Raw genomic sequence first — 24169 nt, 5'->3', positions numbered from 1 at the left:
TTCCAGACGAGGAAACTGAAGCCTAGGGGTGGGGGTAGTGGAGAGTGCTTTGGGTTCATTCCCAGCTTTGGACAGAAACCTCATAGCCTCCCAGGGCAAGGGAAGAGGGATATAACCTAGGAGAACATGAAGATACAATAACTGAAAAAGAAATCTTTGCAGATCTCATTTAAATGCTTTGTGCAGATTTGCTTTGCATCCTTATGTGGTTGTTGAGGCAGAGATGCAAATGTTTTGAGTCATACCAAGTTTCTTGTCCATTTTGAAGACTAACTTATGCACATTTGCTGATTCCTCATGTAGTTAATCTGATTCCTTTCTTAAGCTCCCTGAAAACTCCAGGTCAGCAGTTCCTTGATCTGCTCTGTCCCTGAACATCGTTGTCGGTCTTCAGAACGACGACTTCAGGTAAACAGAAGCTTCCACAGAGGGAAGTTCTAGGGTCTAGGCCTGGCCCCTTTTTCTCTTATTTCCTCAATTAAGGGCATCACCTGGGAGCTAAGCCCAGGAGGCTACCTGAACAGGATAGCCCAGCCCTACCAGAGAATGGCTGCAGGGACCCAGATTTCTGTTTCCTACAGAGGGCTTCCTCCCATCACCCCAGCCATGCTTGTGGTCCAGTGTGGCCACTGCAGCCTGCATGGAGAGCTCAGAATAGAGCAGTGAGGCGGTTACCCACAGCCTTAGCACTGGCTCTTTGTAAGGCTCTGAAGGACAGTTTTGATTCAATTGCCAATTAAACTCCAGAACACTGATGACCCATAGGCACTGAATTTTTAAACTTTTCCTTTTTCTCTGTTAACCTGTGTCAAAGAGGAGAAATTACATATGGGGATCTCCCAGGGTGATTGATCCATAATCCTACCTACAGGCCACCCTAAGATCTGCTGCCCTAATTAAGCATAGCATCTCTCAAGATCAATGGCCAACCTCATGTCGGTTAGGAGCTGGATCATCGAAGGCCTCCACATCCACTAGATGGCAGTAGTCAGTTAATCATGTAGAGAGGGACAGCCTAGAGAAGCATGATCCCTACAGAGCAGCCAAGCTCTAGGATTTATAATCAAGTCCAGAATATCTAAATATAAGGCACCGTCTCCCCTCCTCTAGTCCTTGAAGATTACTGTCACTCTTTTTAATTATTATTTGAAGTAACAGCTACTCTGGTAGTCCAGAGTAGCTATTTATGATACATGCAGGACTATGGCAGAAAAGAAATAGAGGCCACTCCCCAAAACTATAGCTGGGGGAAGCAGTTTTTGAACTGCCCCTTGCTGAGTCAAGAGGAACTGGATTCAGCTGTTAGCTCCTACTGCAAGGAAAAGATTTCCCCTTTGCTCCTTTCAAGCCACAGCTCTCCAGGCATCGAGGCCTTCCATCAGGGACCTCTGCCAGACCATGAACCCCAAACCACAGCTTACCACACAACTGTGCTGAGCTCTGAACCAAGCCCTAATATTAATTTATGGAACCACAAAGTGATTACAAAGTTGTGCTCTATTTTTCCTCCGAAAACCCCCTATTGAAGGATGAGTTTGAACTGGAATCAAGCCTACATATTTCCTAGAACTACTGAACCGGGACTTCAGAATGTTCTCTGAACCCGGAGCTGAACTGAACCTATATTTCATAGACCGGGTCCCCTTGTTGAGACTCAGTTCTTTAAAAGAACCTTTATTTTAGCTAAAGCTGCCCTCAATCCTGTTCTGCTCCCCCCTCCCCGTTTTGGAAAGTCTAACATCAGGATTTCCTCGTCAGTGCCCCCAAGGCAGCCTTTCATATGGAGATATCCTCAGTTTCTGTAGCAAACTCCTTATTAGGCCATTTTCTAGTTGGTCACTTCTGCAGCAGCCAGAGTTTGGTGGTTGGATAGGAGATTTATGTAGGACACTTGGCTAAAATATAAACAGTGGTTTAGAGAAAGGGAATCTGCCTTGTGTCAACAGTAATACGAGGCTGGGGGCCTCCAGCAAGCTGCACTGGATGTTTACCCACTGAATCAAGTCACTACATCATCTGTCCCTGTCTGGCTAGAGGGGCCCTGGCTGGAGAGTGGCAGGCTCCCCACGAGCTCTACAGTCTGGAACCTGGGGGAGGTCTCATGGGCTAAACTTGCTCCTCCTACCCCACCCACCTCACCTAGGTAGAAGGGTACTGAGTTAGGGACCTCAGAATCAGATTTAATAAGCATTTATTTCCAGCTTTTTGTGAGCCAGACACTTTTTCTGTGGCCACTTGATTTAACAACTCTCTGATGTCTTTAGGGGTAGATCCAGGTTTCGTGGGATCTGAAGTACAGTTTAGGGGGAGGGGGCCTTAAGAAAAAGAATACAAATATAAAATTAGATATAAAAGTGAATATTAATTTATAATGAGCAAAAAAAATGGATCACCCACACACATAATGGCTATTTGGAAATCTAGGTCTCTTTCTTATGAGATCTTTTTAGGCATTTTACCAGAAATGCTTACGTACAAATGTTTCTCCTTGGCAGCCTGGCTTCTCCCTTCCCCCAGGCACACTCTGCACTCAGTTTGCGGGGGTGGGGGTGGGGATGGGGGGTGGGGTGGGGGGGCATGAAGGGCAGGGGCCAGGGGCTTAGCTTTGCCAGATCCCAGTTAAGTCTGCTCTGCAGGTATGTGAGGATCCCCACCTAGTGACTCTGCTACATTATGTGACTTGGGCCAGGGCGCAGCTCTCGTAAGGTGTGAGGCTGAAATCTGCCGTCACAACTTCTGATGCTAAGCCTAATGTGTTTTTCATTGCTCTCTACTGCCTCCCTCCATGGCTGCCAGATTGCTCTGGGACTCCGGTGGTGTAGCTTGTAACCTCCTCAAGGGCCACTTTTGGTCTGAGCCACAAATCCCACAATCCTCTTCCCTGTCTTAAAGAGAGGAGGAGGTTGTGGTCAAAAAGTGGGCCATTTCAACTTGCGGCAGCTCCTTTCAGTAGGATGCTCCTTCTGCTCTTGCTCTTGGCCTTGGCCTGTTGACTCCTGCTACCTTGAGGGCCACACATCCTCATCTTCTGGGAAGGGAGGGGCCGTGTGAGGGAGGGACCTGTGTAGGAAGGGCTGCCTGGGGGAGGGGCCACGTGGGGGAGGGGCCATATGTGGGAGGAGTAGCCTGAGGGCCTGTGTGAGGAAGGGGCCTTGTGTGGGTGGGGCCATATGTGGGAGGAGTTGTCTGAGGGGCTGTGTGAGGGAGGGCCTGTGTAGGAGGAGCTGTGTGAGGGAGGGGCCTTGTGTGGGAGGGGCCATATGTGGGAGGAGTTGTCTGAGGGAGGGCCGTGTGTGGGAGGGGCCTGTGAGGGAGGGGCTTGTGTGTTGTGGGGGGACATGGAGGGGCGCCTGTGGGACGGGCCTGTGTGGGAGGAGGTGTCTGAAGGAGGGGCTTGTGAGGGATGGACCGTACCGTGTAGGGGAGGGGTAGTGTGTGAGGGAAGGGATCTGTGAGTGGGTGCTGTCAGGGATGGAGAGGATGTCTGAGGGCAGAGACTCTGAGGGAGCGGCTCTCTGGCCCTGGCCTTTCTGGACAGATTCACAGCAATAAATGTGTCTTTGTTATGTCCTTGTGTCCAGGCCGTCTTTCTGGGCCTTTCTCTTCTTTCACCTCTGAGTGTCCTTTCTCTAAACCCTGTCTTACTCCCTCCTCCTCTCTTTCCCCATAAAAATCTTCCTTCCTGTGCAAGGATCTATTGTTAGTCATTTGTGTCTTTGGGTGAGTTTAAGTCATTTGGTTTCTTCCTCCAGGAGGAGTTGTAACTCTCTATTACGGAACAAAAGCTCTAACCCTTCAAAGGAATGGGAAGCAGGGAGACGAGAGGAGGGATGTAATCTGAATTGATGGTGAGGATGGAGAGATTTCCCACATTTTAAAAATGATGCAGCAGCAGCTGTTACACTGGGGTTTTCTGTTTGTTTTGCTTTTTTGTAAGGAAAGGAAGACACACTTAAAATGGGTTGATCATCGACTGTGTGTCAAACCTTGTGCTAGGTGCTTTCAGAAACATTACCTTAATCCTCATAGTAACTGTGGAGGAGTAGTTATGATAGCCTTTTAATGGACGGCAAAGCTGAGTTAGCCCTGTGTACGGTCACGCAAAGACAGAAGCAACTATTTTTTGGTATCTACCTTGTGCCTCTGCTGTGCATTCTCATAAATATTTCTTATTCTTATAGTACTTCCCACTATATAGCATTAGCTTTTTTTTTTTTTTTTTAAATGAGAAAACTGAGGCTCAGAGTGGTAGAGTGACTTTCCCAAGGTCCCCGTTATATGGGAAATTACTTTGAAGCGGTGGTGGTCTCTGAGTGCTCTACCGGGTGGGTTATTTCAGAGTCCTCAGAACAGAAAGCCTTACAGACAAAATTAAGGGCTCAAAACACAGTTTACTAAATCTACTTAAAACACAAAGCAAGAAGAAAGGGGAGAAGGATAGGGTGGATTAATTCACTTAGGATGGGGACAACCAGGTGGAAGGTCCGTATTCCCTAAATCGTGGCTTATAAAATGCCCTCTGCTGCATCAGCCTTCCCTGCTGATGGTTTGATTGTGAGCATTAGAGCCTTAGCTTTGAGCAGAAGGCCCCACAAAAGGTGCCTGGGGCCAAAGCTTGCATTTGCTCTCTGATAGGAGGAACACAGTGGCAAGAACAAGTATGCTTGCCCACAGCTATTGCTTGCCAGCTAGCCGTCTGAACAGCCAAGAGTGTTATTTGCATTTCTTGCCCAGAGCACATGGGGCCAAAATGAGACCATACTGTTGTCAGCCAATGGGTTGCTGATTTAAAGGTGACAAAACTGTCAGCCCAGAGGTGGCACAATCATGACTTATTCTATCTCTTTCTATCTATAAGTAACATTCTTGTTTGTTTCATCATATGTTCCATTTATTCTGTTTATCTTTAGCATGTCTTACAGGTTACTACTTCATTATCTATAATTAGCGTATCTTATGAATTCTGCCTACATCTTGCAAGCTCATAAGGGACTTGCTTGCTTTCTGTCTGTGCTAGCTTTAGTTAACTATTACTGTGTAGCAAATTACCCTAAAATTTAGCAGCTTAAAACAATAATACACTTTTTTTGTTGTTGTTCCTTATTCCTTAGTTTTTGTGGGTTGGGAATTCGGGAGCAGCTTGGCTGGGTGGTTCTGGTTCAGGGTGTTTCTTGAGGTTACAGTCAGAATATCAGCTAGGTCTACAAAATTAAAAAGCTAACCTGGGATGGAGGATCCATTTCCAAGATGCCACTGACATGGCTAGCAAGTTGGTGCTGGCGGATGGCAGGGGTCCTCAGTTTCTCCCCACATAAACTCTCCACATAAAGCACTGGGCTGCTTGAGTTTCCACATGGCATGTCAGTTATCTTCCCTGCGCAAGTAATCCAAGAGAGAATAATGTCTTTATGAACTAGGTTTGGTAGTCACACACCATCATTCCTGCAACATCCTATAGGTTATATAGGATAGTCTTGCACAGCTGGGAGGGGACTCTACCAGGGAGCCATGGGGCCAGGATCACTGGGGGCAACTTAGGGGCTGGTTTCTATAATGAAATATGTATGAGTTTCATCCATCTGATCATGATCATGATCATCATGACTGAAGCATGCTGCTCAGTAGGAGCACTCTGAATAAGGTTCTCACTGAGTAAGGTTTTAGTTGGGTTATATCCTATCTGGACTAGAACAATTTTAGCCAAGCCACAGATGACTGTATTTAGGTAGTCTGTCTGGGTGATCTGTCTGGATCATGGCACACTTCCATGGATAACTTCTACTTCCATGTGGTGGTAGCAAGGTATCCCCTAGCCATGAGTGGTACCCTCAGTGGTTACTGGTTATTAACTGTCCCTAACTTTATAATTAGATATGACTTTTGAGTGGGCGAGGAAGCCGATCTGCCTTGGTTTCTGGGTGGTTCTATGTGGTACTCATAACTGAGTAGAGTATGAGAGCAGCTATGCATTATCCATCCCTGAGAGATTTCTGAATGAGTGTATAAAGGTTCTGGTGTTTCATTCTTTTAGGGTGAACTGGAGACTCTGTAATGGGTGAACCATTACCAAGGTTTCCCACTTGTCCGCTTCCTCCACCTCCTGGTGAATGACTCCTGGGCTGTGGATAATGGTCTCATTTACTGGTCCTCTCATTGGGGATGTATCTCATTAAGACCACACTGCTTTGATAGAGACACGTTTGGAGAGATATTAAGCCTATTGAAGAGTGTCAGTATCAGAATCTATTATGATGATAACCACCAGAAGGCCTCCTCTTCCTGCCAATGTCTTTAACATGGATGCCATGACTCAAGTTGTCTTATCCTTAATCCTCACCCTTGTCTCTCTAGTACAGAAAGGCAGTGGTAAGTACTAGAGAATTCTACCCCCCTATTATGCAAATGCATTTTTTTTATATTAGTTGCTAGCAATATGGATGGGCCCATTGAGATTGCCTTTTATATGACTATGTTAGCTAGGTATTATTGGCCTGTTGACTAAATGGGACTCTTTACTTTTGGCCTGGGCAAAAAATTTACACTGACCATGGGAGATTCTGATTCTGGGTTTGACATTGCTTTTTGGTTTATTTGTTGTTAAAGCAGCCCACTCCGCCATTAGAGATCTGGAATTTCACCACATGGCACCTCACGGTGTCCCCTTTTCCACCTTCAGTGACCAGACCACTCATTCAGCTGATGCTTCTGCCCAATCTTTGAGTATGAAAGAAGGACATTCAGTAGACTTACTATCTAGCCTACTAGCTCCAAGCAGGCAGCATCACTGAAATGTAGGTTGGCCTTTCAGGAGCAGCCGTGCCCTTGCCAACTCCCTGTCTCTCTCTCTGTGTGTACTATCTTGTCCATGCAGAAGATGTCCTCAATGAGCACCTCCTTAAAGGCTTAGTTTCTTCAACCATTCATGTTCTTGGGTCAAAGAGAAAAAGGTCAGACGTGCTTTTTGTGACCTGGTCATTTACCTGCATCGGTATCTTTAGCTATGAAATACCAATAGCCTATCAGTAGGAATCCTGAGTTTTTAAATGCTAGAAATGCCACATGTGCTCCCTGCCATGGAATATGGGTTAAGCTAAAGAGTTTTTCTTTCTTTTAGGGATTTCTTTACATTTTCCATTCTATTGAGAGTACTGTTTCTTGTTTTTCAACATGGAATCTGTATATATTTTTTCCACTATTTTTATGTTTCCTACTATTTCTAGGAGTTCAGTAAAAGGAGAGATCTCATCCTGTGCTCAGTCTGCCATCATGAACTGACAGCCTGATTCCCCCTTTCTTCATTTTATTTATTTATTTATTTATTTGACAGAGAGAGCAAGAGAGGGGACACAAGCAGGGGGAGTGGGAGAGGGAGAAGCAGGCTTCCCGCCGAGCAGGGAGCCCAGATGCGGGGCTCGATCCCAGGACTCTGGGATCATGACCTGAGCCGAAGGCAGACTCTTAAGGACTGAGCCACCCAGGAGCCCATGATTCCCCCTTTCAAACTCAGTTCTCCTTTCTTTATTGTGTAGATCAACTTACCTCCCCATCCCCTGCTCAGCTCTGAAATTCTGTTTATATATGCAAAGACTCATCGATGTGCTCTACTAAACAATAGATTATATATTTGAAGTATCCTCTTTGGCAGCCTGGAATAATTGGCAGAAGCTTTGAAATTTCCATCTTTGCCTTCATCCTCCCCCATTAATCTCAGCCAAGAGAAGGGAGCTATATAGAGATTTATATCTTCTCTAATATTAAGAATTATGTCTTCTTTTTTAAAAGACAGATGTGATTGTTTTAAGTAATAATTTTTCTCTATTACAATTAGAAGTAACATTTATGGAGTACTTATGTACCAAGAATTATGTTAAGTAGATTATCAATGTTAGTTCATTTAATTCTTACAACATCCTCCATGCAGGCGTTACATATACAGGTGAGAAAACCAGGACTAAGAGAGGTAGTTGCCTATGGTTTCATGGCTACTGAAGGTCAGAAATGGGATTCAGACTCATGCCTGGATGACTTGAGAGTAAACTTTTTTTTTTTTTAATAAAGACCCTGATAGTAAAAATTTTAGGCCTTGCAGGCTATGTATGGTCTGTATCTCTCTCTCTCTTTCTCTCTCTCTCTCTCTCTCTCTCTCACACACACACACACACACGCACACACACTTAATACTTCCTTAAAATGTAAGAAACCATCCTTAGCTGGTGGGCTGTCAATAACAGGGCATGGGGCACATCTGAACTGCAGGCCATAGTTTGCCAATCCCTGCTTTAGAGCATCTGTCTTCAACCACCATAGCTGGGAGTGGGTGGCCATATGGGGCACATTTCTATCTTGCTTGTGCCTGCACAAGCACCATGAGTACCAGGCATATTGCAGCAACCATGGTTTAGAGGCAGGCAAAGCCTGTACTCTTCAAATAGCTGAAATGTTCCAGCTGGGTTTTTGCCCCTGCTTTCTGAAATGGGAAATAGGACAACAGGCGCTAGGATTGAGTTTTTTTGTTTGTTTTTTGATCTCTTTGTCCCATTGATCACACTGAGCATTCAGGGCTCTAGGTGAAGAGGCAGTGAATTCTGTTGTACTTTTTTCCTTCCAAGACTTTAGGCAACAATTGCTTTGCTGTTCTTTCATTCTGAGAGGCATTTATCATAAGGTTGTTTGGGGAGAAGAAGGAAATGGAAAGGGCAATAATTGGTCCTCATTGCTCTCCATCAATAGATAATTATTTAACATTTATTAGGGAACATCAGGGAGACCATTTGGTAGCCAGAGAATAGGTTAGAGCTTAGAGATGGTAAAGGCACATAGAGAGATTGACAATGGGATGATTTTCACAGACTTTGAGGGCTTGTGTAGAGTGTGATGAACAGGCAGGAACCTAGGCTGGTTCTGAGAAGGCCAGCCTGGGTGACTGAAAGGTGATGTTGCCACTAAGTAAATAGGAAACATGGCAGGAGAATTGGGTTTGAAGGGGGAGGTGTCCAACTCTGAACCGGGTGAGTTAAAATTTCAGGCTACTGCAGTTTTCACATGGAGATGTCAGGCCAACAATTTGAAATGCAAGTTCAGAACTAATGAAACTGCCAGACTGAAAAGTTTTGAGTTTAGCCCCAGGACAACTTAGACCTCTTGGAAAAAATTTGTGCAGAGGTGTGTCTTCACAAAAGCTCTGTTTAGAAAAATTATTTGGGGAAGAGGAAGAGGTCTTGTGACGTAACCTATCCAGTGATCCTGGCTATAATATGTTGAGGGTGGGGGCAGTGAGATGAGAAAGTGATAGACGCCAAAAGATATTTTGCAAAAACTTAGCAAAAACATTAAAGATTTTTTAAATGCTTAAAATAGCATTTGCAAAATATCTTATTTTGAAAAATTCTAAATCAATTATTGGAAAAAGTAGTACAATGAATATCCATATTCTCTTCACATAGATTCTCCAGTTATTATTATTAATTATTGCCATATTACTAACAATAATAATCATTACTGCCATTTTTACTTTCTTTCTCTTTTCAGATAAAGGAATTCTTCTATATAGACACATTATAATGATCACACACAGGATATTTAACAAAGATACCATAGTATTATCTAGTATATAACCTCTGTTCAAACAATGTCCTTTATAGCTATTTTTTAAATATGCAGTCAATGGTCCAGCATTGCACTTAGTTTATTATGTCTTTTTAATCTTCTTTAATTTAGAACATTTTCCCTTCCTCTTTTGTTCTTTTATGATATTGACCTTTGGAAGAATCTAGACCGTTGGTTTTGAAGAATGTCTGATGATTTGGATTTGTCTGAATGCTTCTTCATGATTAGATTCAAGTTAGCAGTTTTGGGCTGACATTATATGTAGGTGGTCTGCATCCCAATCAGAGCACATCAGGAGGCGCATGAAGTCAGTTTGTCCCATTATCACTGTCAGGTTTGATCTCTTGGTTAACGTGGTGTCTGCCAGATTTCTTCATTGCAAAGGCACCTTTCGCTTACCTCTTGGGTGATACTTTGAGACTATTTGACTATTCTGATCTCGAAAATCATTCACTTAATATTTTAGCATCTGTTGATTATCCTTGCCTGAAGCAATTATTACATTGGTGGTTGAAATTCTACATTTGCTAGCTGGCATTCTTCTGTAAAAAAGAGCTTTCCTTCCCCCATCTTTTGTTTTTTAATATCATTTTGGACACAGGGATTTTTAAGAAATTTTAAGTTCAGTATGTTATAATCTATTACTATGATTATTAATTTTAAAAATTGAGGTATAATTTACATACAGTGCAATGTATAGATCTTAACTATGCAGTTAGATGAATTTTGACAAGCATATACACTCCTATTATTCCTCTATGTAGAACATTTCCATCACCACAGAAAGTTTTCTCTTTCTAGTTAATGTCCTTTTCTAGTTAATTCCTATAATTGCCCCAAGCAATCACTTTTCCTTATTCTTTTTAATACTCAAATTATTCCAAATTTGGCGAATGAGAACCTCTTTAAGCTGGCTCTTTTTATCACGCTCCCATCAGTGTTTGAGTATATCTTTGCTTTCTGGCACACTAAGATGCCCCAGACCTTTTGATCAGGTATTTCTTCGAGGAGCTCCTACTTTTATGTCAAATGGTATTTAGAAACCAAGATTTGGTTGCTGGTTGCATTAGTTTCTTATGGCTGCTATAGCAAAGCACCATAAATTAGGCGGCTTAAAACAACAGAAGTTTACTCTCTCATAGTTCTGGAGATTAGAAGTCTGAGGTCAGTGTTGGCAGAGTCATACTTTCTCTGGAGGTTCTGAGAAAGAATCCTTCCCTGCCTTTTCCTAGCCTCTGATAGTTGCCAGCAATCCTTGGTATTCCTTGGCTTGTAGCTGCCTCACTTCAATATCTGCCTCTGTCTTCACCTGACGGTCTTTCCTCTGTGTCTTCCTGGCTATCTTCTTGTAAGGACACAATTCATTGGATTTAGGTCTCATTCTAATCCAGTATGCTCTCATCTTAACTTGATTACATCTGCAAAGACCCCATTTCCAAATTAGGTCACATTCACAAGTATTAGAGTTAGGACTTCAACATATCTTTGTGGGAGACACAGTTCAACTCACAATTCTGGGTATACTTGTTGAAACTAAGATGTCAGTATTTTTCTGAGCCATTTCAGTGAGCAGATCTAGGCTAAAACATACATCTATATATCACACATAATCATGATTTTATACTGATAGACTGAATTCCAATTCCGTTGAACCCTGGCAGATAGGATTTGCCTCCTCCTACAATAAAAACAAAATAGTATCAGAGTTCAACATCATACCACAAAAAAACAACAAATTAAAGTTCAAAATTTTTTGCAGATCCTTTTGTCCTTAGAATATATTTTACTGAGGTTGTTCAGCCAAATTATTGTGTTCAAAAGTTACTTGAATTACTTCTTTATTTCCACGTGGTTATATTATCACTTTGATATACAATTAGGGCTATTCATTGTTGCGGGTTTTTGTTTTTGTTTTGTATTCAGTGTTAGATACCTTTTTTGATGATTTAGTTTATGTTTTGAATATGTAAATCATTAGCTTCTTGGTGATTTAACTTATTTTTAAAAAATATGTAAAAAGCATATTCAGAGAATTCTCTCTCCCTTCCCTAATCCTTTTTACTTTATGCAACTCATGCCCCATTAGGTATAATCAATTTCATATTTCCTGGTTCACCTTCCTGTGTTTTGTTTTGTAAACATAAACAAATACATATATATATGTGTGTATATATATATACACACACACATGTATTTTTTCTTATCTCTCCTTATCTCTTATGCAAATGCCAGTGTATTATAAAAGTCTCGTGCAATTGCTTTTTGTTCAGTTTACGATAGATCAATCACTCTATCAGTTCATAGACATCCTCCTCACTCCTTATCATTGTATAGTCCTCCATCATGTGGTTGTATTATCAATTATTTAATCAGACTTCTGCAGATGAGCATTTAGATAATTTCCAAACATTTTTTTTTTAAGATTTTATTTATTTATTTGAGAGTGAGAGAGTGAGAGACAGAGAGCATGAGAGGGAGGAGGGTCAGAGGGAGAAGCAGACTCCCTGCCGAGCAGGGAGCCCGATGCGGGACTCGATCCCGGGACTCCAGGATCATGACCTGAGCCGAAGGCAGTCACTTAACCAACTGAGCCACCCAGGCGCCCCAATTTCCAAACATTTTTATTGCAAATAGTGCAACAAAGAAAAACCTTGTGATGGTTTTCATTTTGTAATTGTTGAAGGAGTATCTTCAGGGTAAATTTTGAAAATGAGACTGCTTAGTCAAAGGGCAAACATGTTGGTAGCTGTATTAGATATTGCTCTATTCCCTTCCATAGGAGCAGTGCCAGTTTTTCATTCCCACCAACAGTGTATGAGAGTAACTTTTCCCTTACTGCTTCATCAACAGAGAGGCTGTCAAACTTTTGAAATTTTTGCTGATTTCTTAGTTGAGAATATAACCTATTTTTAATTTGTATTTCTTCATTATGAGTGAAATTGAACATCTTTTAATATCTTTAAGGGACATTATATATTTTTTTGGTGAACTGTTTATAGCTTTTTATAATTTTTCTATCTGGTTTGTTTTAAAAATTTATTCTCAGTATTAATACATTAGGGATATCAGTCCTTTATCTTTTACACATGTTGTACTTTTTGTCTCCCAATTTGCCACTTATATTTAAATTTTACTAATGGTGTTTTTTGTCATATGAAAGGTTTTTTAATGTAATTCATCAATTTATTGTTTTTACTATTGCTGGATCTCCAATTATAGTTAAAAGCCTTTTCCCATACCTAATGTCTGTATGGTTCCATCTTTACATTAAGACCTTTTGTGCATTTGAAGTTTATTCTGCTAATGCTAGGAAGAACAGAGCCACTTTTGTCATTTTTTTCAAAGGTGCTTCAGTTCTAATTCCATTTGTTAAAAAGTCCACTTTTTTTCATTGATTTGAGACATCAGCTTTATAATACACTAAACTTCTGTATGTACTTGGGCTATCTCTCCACTTTCTGTTCCAGACCACTAGGTGTGAATTTTATTTTGTCTGATTTTAGAATCCTAACCTTTCTTATTGCTTCCATTTGCCTGATATAACTTGGCCCATCGATTTATTTTTAGAATCATTTTATTTTTTGACATGTCTTTTGTATTCACTTCATTTTAGATGTGTCTTTTGTATTTACCATAAAATTGGGTTTTGCTCTTTGAGCCAGCTTGAAAATTTCCTTATTTTAATAGATTATATTAGTATATTTAAATTTATTAACGTGACTAATATGTTTGATACCAACTTGTCATATCTTTGTGTTATATTTACCATAAGTATTGTTGTATTTACTGTGCTCCTTTCTATTATCTGTTCTTTGCTGTTTTTCTTTTTCGTAGTTCTTTCAGGGTTTAAGAATGTATATGGTTGTTCCAGTACCTTATACTTTTTATGGCACCCACAATCCCCTTTTTTTCCTACTTAAGCATTTACTATTTAGTTGTCAAGTTTAAATGTAACCTTAGACTCCTCTCTACTACCTATGTGACAATGAGTTTATTCTACTTTCTTGTTTCTTTCTCACTGCCCTACTCAACTTTGCTTTGTATTTACTTTTACAGAACATTTAGCAGTTGCACTATGGTCTTCCACCCTTCCACAGTGGTTTTAGTCTTAGAGCAACAGGTAAACATATTTCAGTACTTGCTCTAACTCCTTTCTTGATGTTTCCTAGATATCTCCTGGTTAGATGAAGTTTGATTTCTAAAATTGCTCAGGAAGGGTTTCTGAGTACAGATTTCCCACTGTTCTTACATATTTACAACTCTTCCTCCAGCCCTGCTATTTGACGGACAGATTGATTGAATTTAGAATCCTTTGTTCACACTCTTTTCTCGAGTTTCTTGAAAGTACTATTCCATTGTTGGCAGAAGTTGAAAAGTCTGACTTCAAGTCTTTGCTTCAAATATCAAGCTAGAGGAAAGTTTTAAGTTTGATCAAGATGGGTCTCATATGTAAGCATTCCAGTCAATTTTCCCAGGTACATTTCAATATGCAGATTCTGGTCTTCTTTCATTTCTGCAAAGTTTTCATGGATGATAGGTTTAAATATTATTTCTTTTTTTTTTTCCTTCTCAGAGACTCTGATTATAGATGTTGGATTATCTTTTCTATCTTCGATATTAATCACTTTTTCTCTGATTTGTTTTTTAAGCACCTTCTTTACATGATTTTTGTTTTCTTGACTGTGTCTTTCTTTAATGTCTCATTATATTTTTAGTTAAATTTATTCTCTTTTGGGCACTTTGTAACTTAGTTTTCACTTCTAAGATGATTTTGTCTTTTTCTTCAATTTATTTCCTAAGTTTGGTCAACTCCTATTTCATATATTTCTATTTCTTGTCCTTTCTGTTTTCAGTTTTTAAATTTTTAATTTGAATTGTTTTCATATGTGAAAGTGTCTGTTTAAGGATATTTAATCCAGGTTGAAGGGTTGTGGTACAGTTTTGTTCTGCTTCATGGTTGGATTTGGGGGAGAATTTTCACCAACTGAAATACTTAAAAATTTTTGACTTTTTATGGTAACTTTGTATAAACATGCTCATTTTCTTTTTGCTTAAAATATTTATTTTCCTAGACTAGCAGCAACAGTTGTACGTAGACACGAATGGAGGAGGCTTACCAGAATTCTGTTCGTTCAGGAGTACCCTCTTGTTGAGATATGAAATGCAACTTTTTTACTGCATGGTGCCTTTTTTACTACAGGAGAGGGGTTGGAATGCCTTTTGAGTTGTTGATTCTCTTTTGCAGGGCCGTTAATTTCCATCTCCTATTCCTTCTTTCCCTTTGCCACTAAGCCTCCAAATGATGGTTCTTTGTAGTCGTCTTTCTCTCCCTCAGAAGCAGCCCCTACTCAAGACTGCCACCTTTGGCCCCTTGAACCTCCAAGTCTTTTCCATTTGATTCCTCAGTGGCCAGCACTCGAATCCACCAAGTCTATGACAGATTTTCATCATTTCTTCACTCTGGATCTTCCTTTCTCTTTTTGGTCTTTGTACCCCTTCCCTCCCCTTCCCCACCCAATCAATATTCTCTCTCCTCTTTGGCATGCATTCTCCAGATGACTTGGCTGGTTAGGTTTATTTCCTGACTTATGCACAATTTTAATTTCATAGTATTCTTGGCTCCCTACTTACTTGTCTTGGGTTATGAGTACTTTTATTTACTCTTGTGTTGATTTTTTTTTTTTCGGAGGATGTATGAATTGATTTGGATTTATTATCCTACTGGAACTTGGAGTCCTCATAGGCTTTTAAATTTGAAATAAGTGTTAGAGATTATTTCGTTCAAACTTCTATATTTACAAATGAGAAACTTAGTCCTAGTGACAGCAAACAGTTTGCCCCAGGTTATACAGGAGCAGACTCAAGACTGCTACTATATTAACCTTTCTATCCTTTAACACAAAATTCTCTTTCAAAACACAGGTAGATTATACTATGGGGAGAAATCCCCAAAGTCAGAAGTTTCAGTGGTTCCCACACACTTATTTATATACTGAGAGGCTATAGAAAATAGTAGTTGTTCTCCTGAGTTGCTTGAAATTCCAAAGAAGTCCAGGGAAACATCTCTGGTCCTAGAGGAATTTGTTCCATCTTTTTATCTCTGGTTGTGCAGGTAGAAATAGTAGAGATTCTTAGGGGTCTGATCTAAGCTAGGGTTTTGTTTGCATTAAGAAGTTGAGAGAGGAGAAGAAATAAGAACATAGAATTTTCTCCTCTTCTTCCTCCCAGAATCCTTAGGGATTGTTTTATCACCAGTTTTTCATTTGCTGCTTATTTCTCTAGTAAAGAAACCATGGGGAGAGAACTGTAGAGTCAGGGCCCAAAGCACAGCTAAGGCTCACTCATTCAGTCAAACAGCATAAATGGCGAACATACATACAATGTGCTAGACACTCTGCTGGACATTGGGGGAAAGAGTGAGAAATAAAGCAAAATCATTTTTCACGGAGTTCATTGTTTAATGGAATGAGTTTGCACACATTACATAACCAATATATGGCAAGTGCTACAAGATGTAAAGACAACTAACACTGGGAGCACAGAGGCAGAAACAAGGATTCTGCCTTGCTAGTGAGGCGGAATTTGAGTTGAGTTTTAAAGAATGAATAGGAGTTTGCTAGACTGAAAATGCGGGAAAGGATATTTCGTATTTAATGAACTGGAAGCTAATGGGGAATGGCTGGAAGATTAGGCTTGGCTATGTACCAGAGGCTAGATCTTCAAAGTCCCAGTATATCTCAACCTTTAATTTGAAGGTAATATGAAGTGGTAAAGCATCTTAAGTAGGTCAGTGACAGGATGAATTTTGTGTTTTAGAATGCAGGGTGGATTGGAAGGGGCATGCCTGGAAGCAGGGAGATGAATTAGGAGGCTACTGTCATATAGCTGAAAGACAGTGAAGGCCTGTACCTTGATGATTTCCTAGTCTTCATCTTCACTCTCATGTACAGCCACTGTCTGCTAGAAGCCAATCAGACTTGATTCAGTCTTGATTCAGCTTGTCCAAATCAAGACTCATCATTTCTTCCCTTCTTCTTAACATGCATTCTCTGTTTAAGTTGTTGAGACTAGTCACTCAAGCCAGCTACCAAGAGTCTTCTTTTCCTTCATTCCATACATTCAGTGGTCACCTACCCTTAAAAATTCAAATACTTAAGTATCCGCTCTTGGTGAGGATATGAGGAGAATAATGTAGAGTAAAATACCAATGGTGGGGGTCAATGAATTAGAGGTCCCAACAAGGTCATAGAAATTTGGAATGGGAGTACTAGAGTATGTTGGAAAGGTGAGAGATTGTGAAGGTCAGCAAGTGTGATGTTTGAAGCTGAGATTTCAAAGGTGGTGCAGTTTTTGTTGATGCTAAGATCTTGGTTTGGCTATGTGGGCAGGACATCATTATAATAGATAAGGAGGTTAAGGAACTGAGAGGCCAGAGTATTAGATGTATCATCAGTGTGGATATTGAAGTCCCCAAGAATAATAGCAGTAGCAGTAGTCACAGTCATAGTAGTAGAGAGAGCTCGAGGCACTGAAGTCATCAATAAATGAAAGGAAATTACATTAAGAGCAATAAGGAGGCAGTAGGAGGTCATGTTCATCCCTAGGTGCAAGTTGTATCAAAGAAATATACATACATATCACAACCCAAGGGGGACCCCTGATATGCTGATCAGGCACTGAGCCACAAACAAACATCAGGTTTGTGAATTAATCCTGCCCCTCTTGACTTTATTATTCTGGACCTTTCAACTCCCATCCTTCCCTAGGAACCCAGACCTAACTCTGATTTTTCTAGCTGAAACTTCTAAGTGAGAGGGAACATCAACAAAAGATGGTAGAGATAAAGGGTCCCATTGTGGATTTAAATGGTATATTCTGGGTTACCTGAGAATTTCCCTCAACCAAATCCATCCTCCTTGCTTTCTTCTTCCAAGAGTCTGTATAGCAGTTTGGAGGTCCCAAGGGTCAGTAGGTTGGTTTTTTCCTCCTTCCCACTCTTTGGTGGTCATAGAATCATAAGAAAATATTCTGGAACTTTCTTTACTTCTTGGTGGCCTTTCCATTTCTTTATTTTCTGTTTCAACTTTCCATGTGTGTGTTTTACTCCTGTTCCCCTTCCCCTGATCCAGGAAGGCGGAGTCAAGCCCTAGCACTTTAGAACGTGGGTGCATCAGCATGTGTTAGAAGTATGTGCCTGCATTTGTGTATGTGTAGCAGTGGGGTGATGGCTGGTGATGGCTTTGGGCTGGGTAGGTGGGAGACCAGGCAACACAGAAGAACTTATAGGTTAGAGTAGGAAAGCTACCAGGCAGCATTACAAGTTGACTGGAGATGGGGGGAAAATGGCACACTGCAAAATGATAAAATGTTTACCAGGACACTCATTTAGTTCACAGTGTGGTTTGATAGTCACTCCATTGGGAGCAATTATTGAAACTGTGAATGTATACATTTCTGAAGAAGAGAGTGCAGACAGAGATGGAAAGGCTAAACGAGGTTCAGAGCTTGAGAAACTCTCACATTTAGGGGTGAGGAGGAGGAAGAGGGGCATTGGTTAAATAGTGTGAAGAACAACAAGGATATTGTTTCTGAGGTCAGTGAGGAGCAAGGAATTTCAAGAAGTAAAGGTATCGTCTACAGCGCCAAACGATGCTGAGGGGCCTTGGAACTTGGTGCCTGGAAGCCACTGGTGGCCTACAGAAGAACCGCTCAAGCAGAATGGCAGCTTAGCAGTAGGGATTCAGGCAATGAGTAGATGGAGCAGATTCAGGGTCAGTAATTGCACACATAAGGTTGAGGAGCTTGTCTGGGTATAAAGGAAGAATGAGGTAGTACTAAAGAGACACATTTATCTAATGAAGGTTTTGTTGCTTTTTGTTTTGTTTAAATTAAAGCTAGGGGAAATGTGTGCCTATTTTTCCTCCATTTTCTCTCTCTGAGGGAAGAGGGGAGGACCTAAGGAAGGGTCAACATGTTCACTCTGAGTCATCCATCCCCTTGTAAATAAGGATGTGAACTCACAGGGAGTTAAGCCTATGATTACTGGTTCAGACTTTCTAGGAGCTATCACTTGGATTATTTATTTATTTATTTGAGAGAGAGAGAGAGAGAGCGAGCATGCACCAGTGAACAGGAGCAGAGGAAAGGGGCAAAAGGAGAGGGAGAGGTGGGCTCCCCACTGAACAGGGAGCCCAACACGGGGCTTGATCCCAGGACCCCGAGATCACGACTTGAGTGGAAGACAGATGCTCAACCAACTGAGCCACCCAGGTACCCCTAGGAGTTATCACATGGGAAGAAACAAACCCCAGCTTTCTAAAATTAACTGCTGAATTCTCATCTTTGGAATTTCAAGGGCAATGAAAATATTATGGACTGCGTCCCCCTCAATTTCTGTGTTAAAATCTAATCCCCGTGTGATGGTATTTGGAAATGGGGCCTTAGGGAGGTGATTAGTTCATGAGGGTGGAGCCTCCATGATGGGATTAGTACCCTTAGAAGAAGTGATTCAAGAGAGCTAACTAGTTCTCTCCTCCATGTGAGGACACAGTGAGAAGGTGGGCCAACTACAAGCCAAGAAGAGGGGCCTCATCAAGAACTGAATCTGCTAGCACCATGATCTTGGACCTTCTGGCCTCTAGAACTATGAGAAATATATGTTTGTTGTCTAAGCCTCCCAGTCTTTGGTATTCTATTATAGCAGCTCAAATGGACTAAGATAGAAATCCAAGTTCCACCTATTCTGCAGCCCCAAACAGCAATGCTGCTGTGTCTCTATCTCTCTTAAAGTGAGTCTTTAAACTGTCTAAAGACTGTCCCAGTGTTCCCAGATTATGATTGGCTTTTTGTTGACAGGCAGCACTGAGCATTGGCTCATTCATGGGGTAGATGGTTGTTTCCTGCTCTCCAGCCATGACAAATTGCTGACTGTTGGCATCACTGATGAAATAAGTAAGGGCTCTGCCACCCCAACCTCTATTACTTTTTAATATGAGTTACTTCAATAGAAAGACTTAAATGCTTTCTATTGCTTTGCCTCAGCACTTCTGGGGTCATAAATTCTTCTCCCTCTTGTCTGCTATTACTGGCATATCAATACTTTCTAGTTCTGTGAGCACTAAAATTGAAAGAAAACAAGGTTGTAGCTCTATGCATTTTTAATTTAACGAAATCCCAGCTTTGAAGTTGGGGAAACAATGCTCGTGGCAGTTCAGGGTGGCTACCAGGAGAACCTTTAGAGAGGAAGGATCATTGGAAGCTTTGCAGGGAATCATCCCCATCCTTCGTCTTTGGGGGACTCCCAGCTGACTTTGTGTGTACTTCTTATGAATTCTAATCAGGTTGTAAATCTTCTGTACTCACCCCTCTTGTTCTGTCTCCCCCTTGAGAACATGTGGAAACTGACTGGGATGGGAGAGTTTGTACTCTCAGCCTTGGAGAAGAATCCATGCATCATTTGGTTCATCCCTGGGGCTCCAGGATGAAGTGTTTAGCTGGTTGGATGACAATAAAGGGAAAAGAATATCTCCATTCTTAAAAATCTCTCTTTAAGGTAATTCCCTTTGGCACTTAGTTCCAGGGTCTCAGAAGGCTATTAGTCAGGAAGTCCTTCCTCACCTCTAGCTCACACTTTATCCTCATGGAGAGAACCTATTCCCTAGAGATGAAAAAAAGTGCAAGTTGGCATAAAGCCCAAGGAAGAATGAAATAAAATGTCCCTTTAGGCATGGCCCAGAGGCATGATTAACACCATTGCTCATCAGCATAAAATATATTCAATTATGAGGGATTAAGAGGCTTGGGAAAGCAAAATGTTAAAGTAGATGAAATATGAGCATATTAGTGGGAAACAGTACTACAGGACAGTAGAGGCTGAAGCTACCTTCAGGGTAGAAGTGCCTGTCAGATGATGCTAAGGAAGTGCAGCTACATACTCTACCGGGGGTGGGGGGACTCCTTCCCAAATTCTGGATTCTTGAGAGGTTCTGTACTGTTAGGAAGTGGTGGTGCTGGAGATGTACAGTCTGCCAAACCTGGCCACATTTACTCTGAAAAAGAAAGTGCTTTGTAAAATTCTTCATTTTCTTTATAGGAGTGGTTGCTGAAATTAATCACTCAAAGGGGCTCCAATGTGGGCTGGCCACTGAAATGCCCCACAAGGGAGAACCACTTGGATAATTCTCCCAGATTCTGTCCTGTGGATTTACATAGCTTAGGTGGAGAGGAGAATGGGTGAAGTGTGCCGTGCCAGTGCAATGGTGGGTGGGCAAGGCATCAGGTGGGTGGATGACAGACTGCCAAGCAAAAGGCAGAGAATCAGAAGGACAGCAAGAACCACCCTTCAGTATACAAAGGAGTGACCTCAGAACTAGGACCAGAATGCAACCAGTCAATTAGCTGAGCAAGGATTTGTGGCATCTTCTATTTGCCCAACACTGTTACTCACCATGCCTTGAGTGATGCTGAGATGAGCTAGCCTGAGCCCAGAGCTGTGCTGGGCAGTGTGAGAATTGGCAGAGGGCTAGTGCTAGAGGAGCAGTGATGGGGACTCTTAGTCTTTCCATGAGGCAAGTTTTTAGATGATACCAGAGCTGAATTCCCAGAGATAGAACAGGGTACTCCAAGATCAGAGCAGATGGTTGGAGAACAGTGTTGTGTTTAGGAGAATGACCTTTAGAGTCAGAAGGACCTTAGCTTGAGCTCTGAATCTTAGACTCACCAGCTATGTGACTTGAATGAGTTGCTTAACATTCCTCTCTTTGTCTTCATGCATAGAATGGGGATCATAACTGTACCTATCTCTTAAAGCTGTGATGAGAGAGATGTTCATAATGTGTGTGAAGCCCCTAACACAGTGTCTGGTACTTAGTAAGTACTTAGTAAGTACTAAGTGCATTTTTTAAAGTATTATCAGAGATAGAGCTGAGAAATGTGAGCAGAGACTACGAGAAATGGAAAGTGAGTAAAGTGACAGAAGCAAATGGCAGGGGATTTGATAATCAGGCACATTTGTCTGGCCTGGGGGTGTTTGCCTTAGACCAGGAATATCACATTTCTCATGCTGTAGGGGTCTTCAAGGGGCTGCGTTGTCCTGACAGCCTAGGTAGGGAAGCCAAACAAGAATAGAAATATAGGAGTTCAGAAACCCAATCTGAGTGCCTCACCACATAGGTTAGGATGGGTTGAGTTGGATGCATGATCAATGAGTAGGGTATGTGATCAGGTCCAGAGAGACAGTGACTTAAGTAACATTGGCAGATCTCTCTGTTACTTGTCCCCATCATGGTGTGGAAAAGGGAGCCCATTGACATCTAATTGGCTTATCTGTTCCTTAGAAGTATTCTATTTGGGCTGGTTTACGGAAGAATGGCTTGAAGATCTTTGCAAATAAGGCTCAAATGTATCTGCCTTTTCTCCTCACTTAGAAAGACTCAGGATGCAAAATGAGGGTTACTCTCTTCATCCCAGGAGAATGGAAGGGTAGCTTTTTTTTTTCCCCCCCAAATCTGGGCTTTCAAACAAAGGCACTGTGAGGGTATCGTTTGTATCACTTTGTAATACATTCATTCCTTCACTCATTTGACAAATATGTATTGAGCTCCTCTTAGGTGAAAAGTTCTGTGCTAGACCTCAGGAATGAGCAAAGCAGCCCTTAAGGAACTCATAAGGGAACAAATTGGGTTAACAAACATCTGTAATCAAAAGAGGAGAGAGCAATAGTGAACGTAGATGAAGGGCAGATCCCCTTCTATCTCTGGGATGTGTAGTCTACATACAAAGCAGGGTGAAGAAAAGGAGTTGTGAGATTCGACATGATATGGCCACAAGATGCCTAATAGGAAGTAGAATAAAAGGCATGGCCAAGGAATCTTTGGGATCATAAACATACAGCATCTCTTTTGGTCCCTGGGTCTCCAGATCATCTGAGGCTCCAGCTCTAATACCAGAATTCAGAATAGTTGCTTTCCAGGTTAATATCACCTGGCCAAAGGCAGCACTGGAACCAGAGAGAATGAGAGACCTGTGCCCAAACCCATCCACCTTCTGAGCCACATCCACCAAGTTCAAAGCCCTCAACACCTGGCTCACTGGAGGCAAGGCGTTCTCTTGAAAACCAGTTGGCCTAACAAAACAGAAGACAAACTTGAGAGTGGGGAGGTCTGTCCTGGGAGCTGAGAAATGGCAATAGTGGAATTCTCTCATATCCAGGAGAAGGGGAAATTATTCATACCACTTAAGGCTAAGCTACCCTGTGTTATGGGGACTATAGAGGAAAGTAACATAGGCAACAATATAGCTTGGGCCAGAAATTTGGAATAGATACCTTCCCCCTAATAGGGGTCTGTAAATATCTGTTGAATGGATGAATGAATTGCATATGCATGTACCATATTCTTCCAGCCTCAAGTTTTGATTTGGTTTCCATGGCTAGAGGCCAGATGCCTACTGGGAACTCTTCCAAATCACCAGTCTTGATCTTTTCTTAACTGCTCTCAGGGGATCCAAAGAGTGATTCTGGCATCTGGCACGAGCAGTGTGGCCCTGTGCCCTGAGAGAGCCAATGCCTTACTCATATTGGCCTTAAGTCCAGGCACCCGCTGTGCAGAGCCTACCACCCAGATGGTATAGACTCAGATTCCAGTCCATTTGGAAAGGCCAGGTCCTGCCAACTCCATCTCCAAGGGGACAGTCTGTATGAACCCAGATGCCAAACTACCCAGGAGTTTGCCAACCAAAAGATAGTGAGTGGTCCTGTCCTATAAGTCCCACCTAAAACAGGTAGCAGATAGGAAACTGGGGCAGGGGGTGGAGAACAGCTGGATGACATTTGCTGCATAATAGCTCTTGAGGGGTTTGAAAATCATTGTTTAGTTTCCCTTCCTGCTTTCTCATGTAAACAAATGTCCTATATCAGGGATGTGGAAGTCAGAAATTTTGGTGGTTGAAACTCATTCTTATAGGCTCTCCAGCCTTCTTCCTGACAGCCAACACATACATGCAGGCACCTGCACATACACACACTTGCACACGCACACACACGGACATATACATGCACGTACAAGCATTCTCCTCCATCAGTACGGCAATGTTGCTGACTGTGAACCTAAGGCTTTATTTTGTTTATTGTGCATCTAAGGCCTTGCCAGGGGCCTGGGTTTCCTCTCTGAAGTCTCTTTTAAAAATTAATTCTGGCTCTTTGGGGCTGCAACAGGAAAACTGAATTTGAGATACAGTAATTCTAGATATTTATATCCTTCCGTCATTTGCTCAGTTGGTCTTCTGCAGCTGTGGTCTGTTAGGGATTATCACACCAAAAGGAATAGCAGAAATACACATATTAAATAAGATTTTTTTTCTCCATTTCTTTCCCTGGCTCCAAATAGCCACTTGGAGGGAGGGGAGCTCTGCCATAGGAGAGGATCTCTAGGGCCAGGAAGAGTTGCCCTGGAGCTGGGGGGCCAGCCCTGCCTGGAGGAAGGATGGAGATGGGAGCCTGGAAAAGCTGGAGCTGGATTCTGGTCCCCAAAGTTCCTACTGAGGAGAGGAGAGGAGAGGAGGGGAG

Source organism: Leptonychotes weddellii, chromosome 11, assembly GCF_054177405.1.
Source record: "Leptonychotes weddellii isolate Sample4059 chromosome 11, ASM5417740v2, whole genome shotgun sequence".
Taxonomy (NCBI): Eukaryota; Metazoa; Chordata; class Mammalia; order Carnivora; family Phocidae; genus Leptonychotes; species Leptonychotes weddellii.
Note: the sequence above shows the minus strand (reverse complement) of the source record.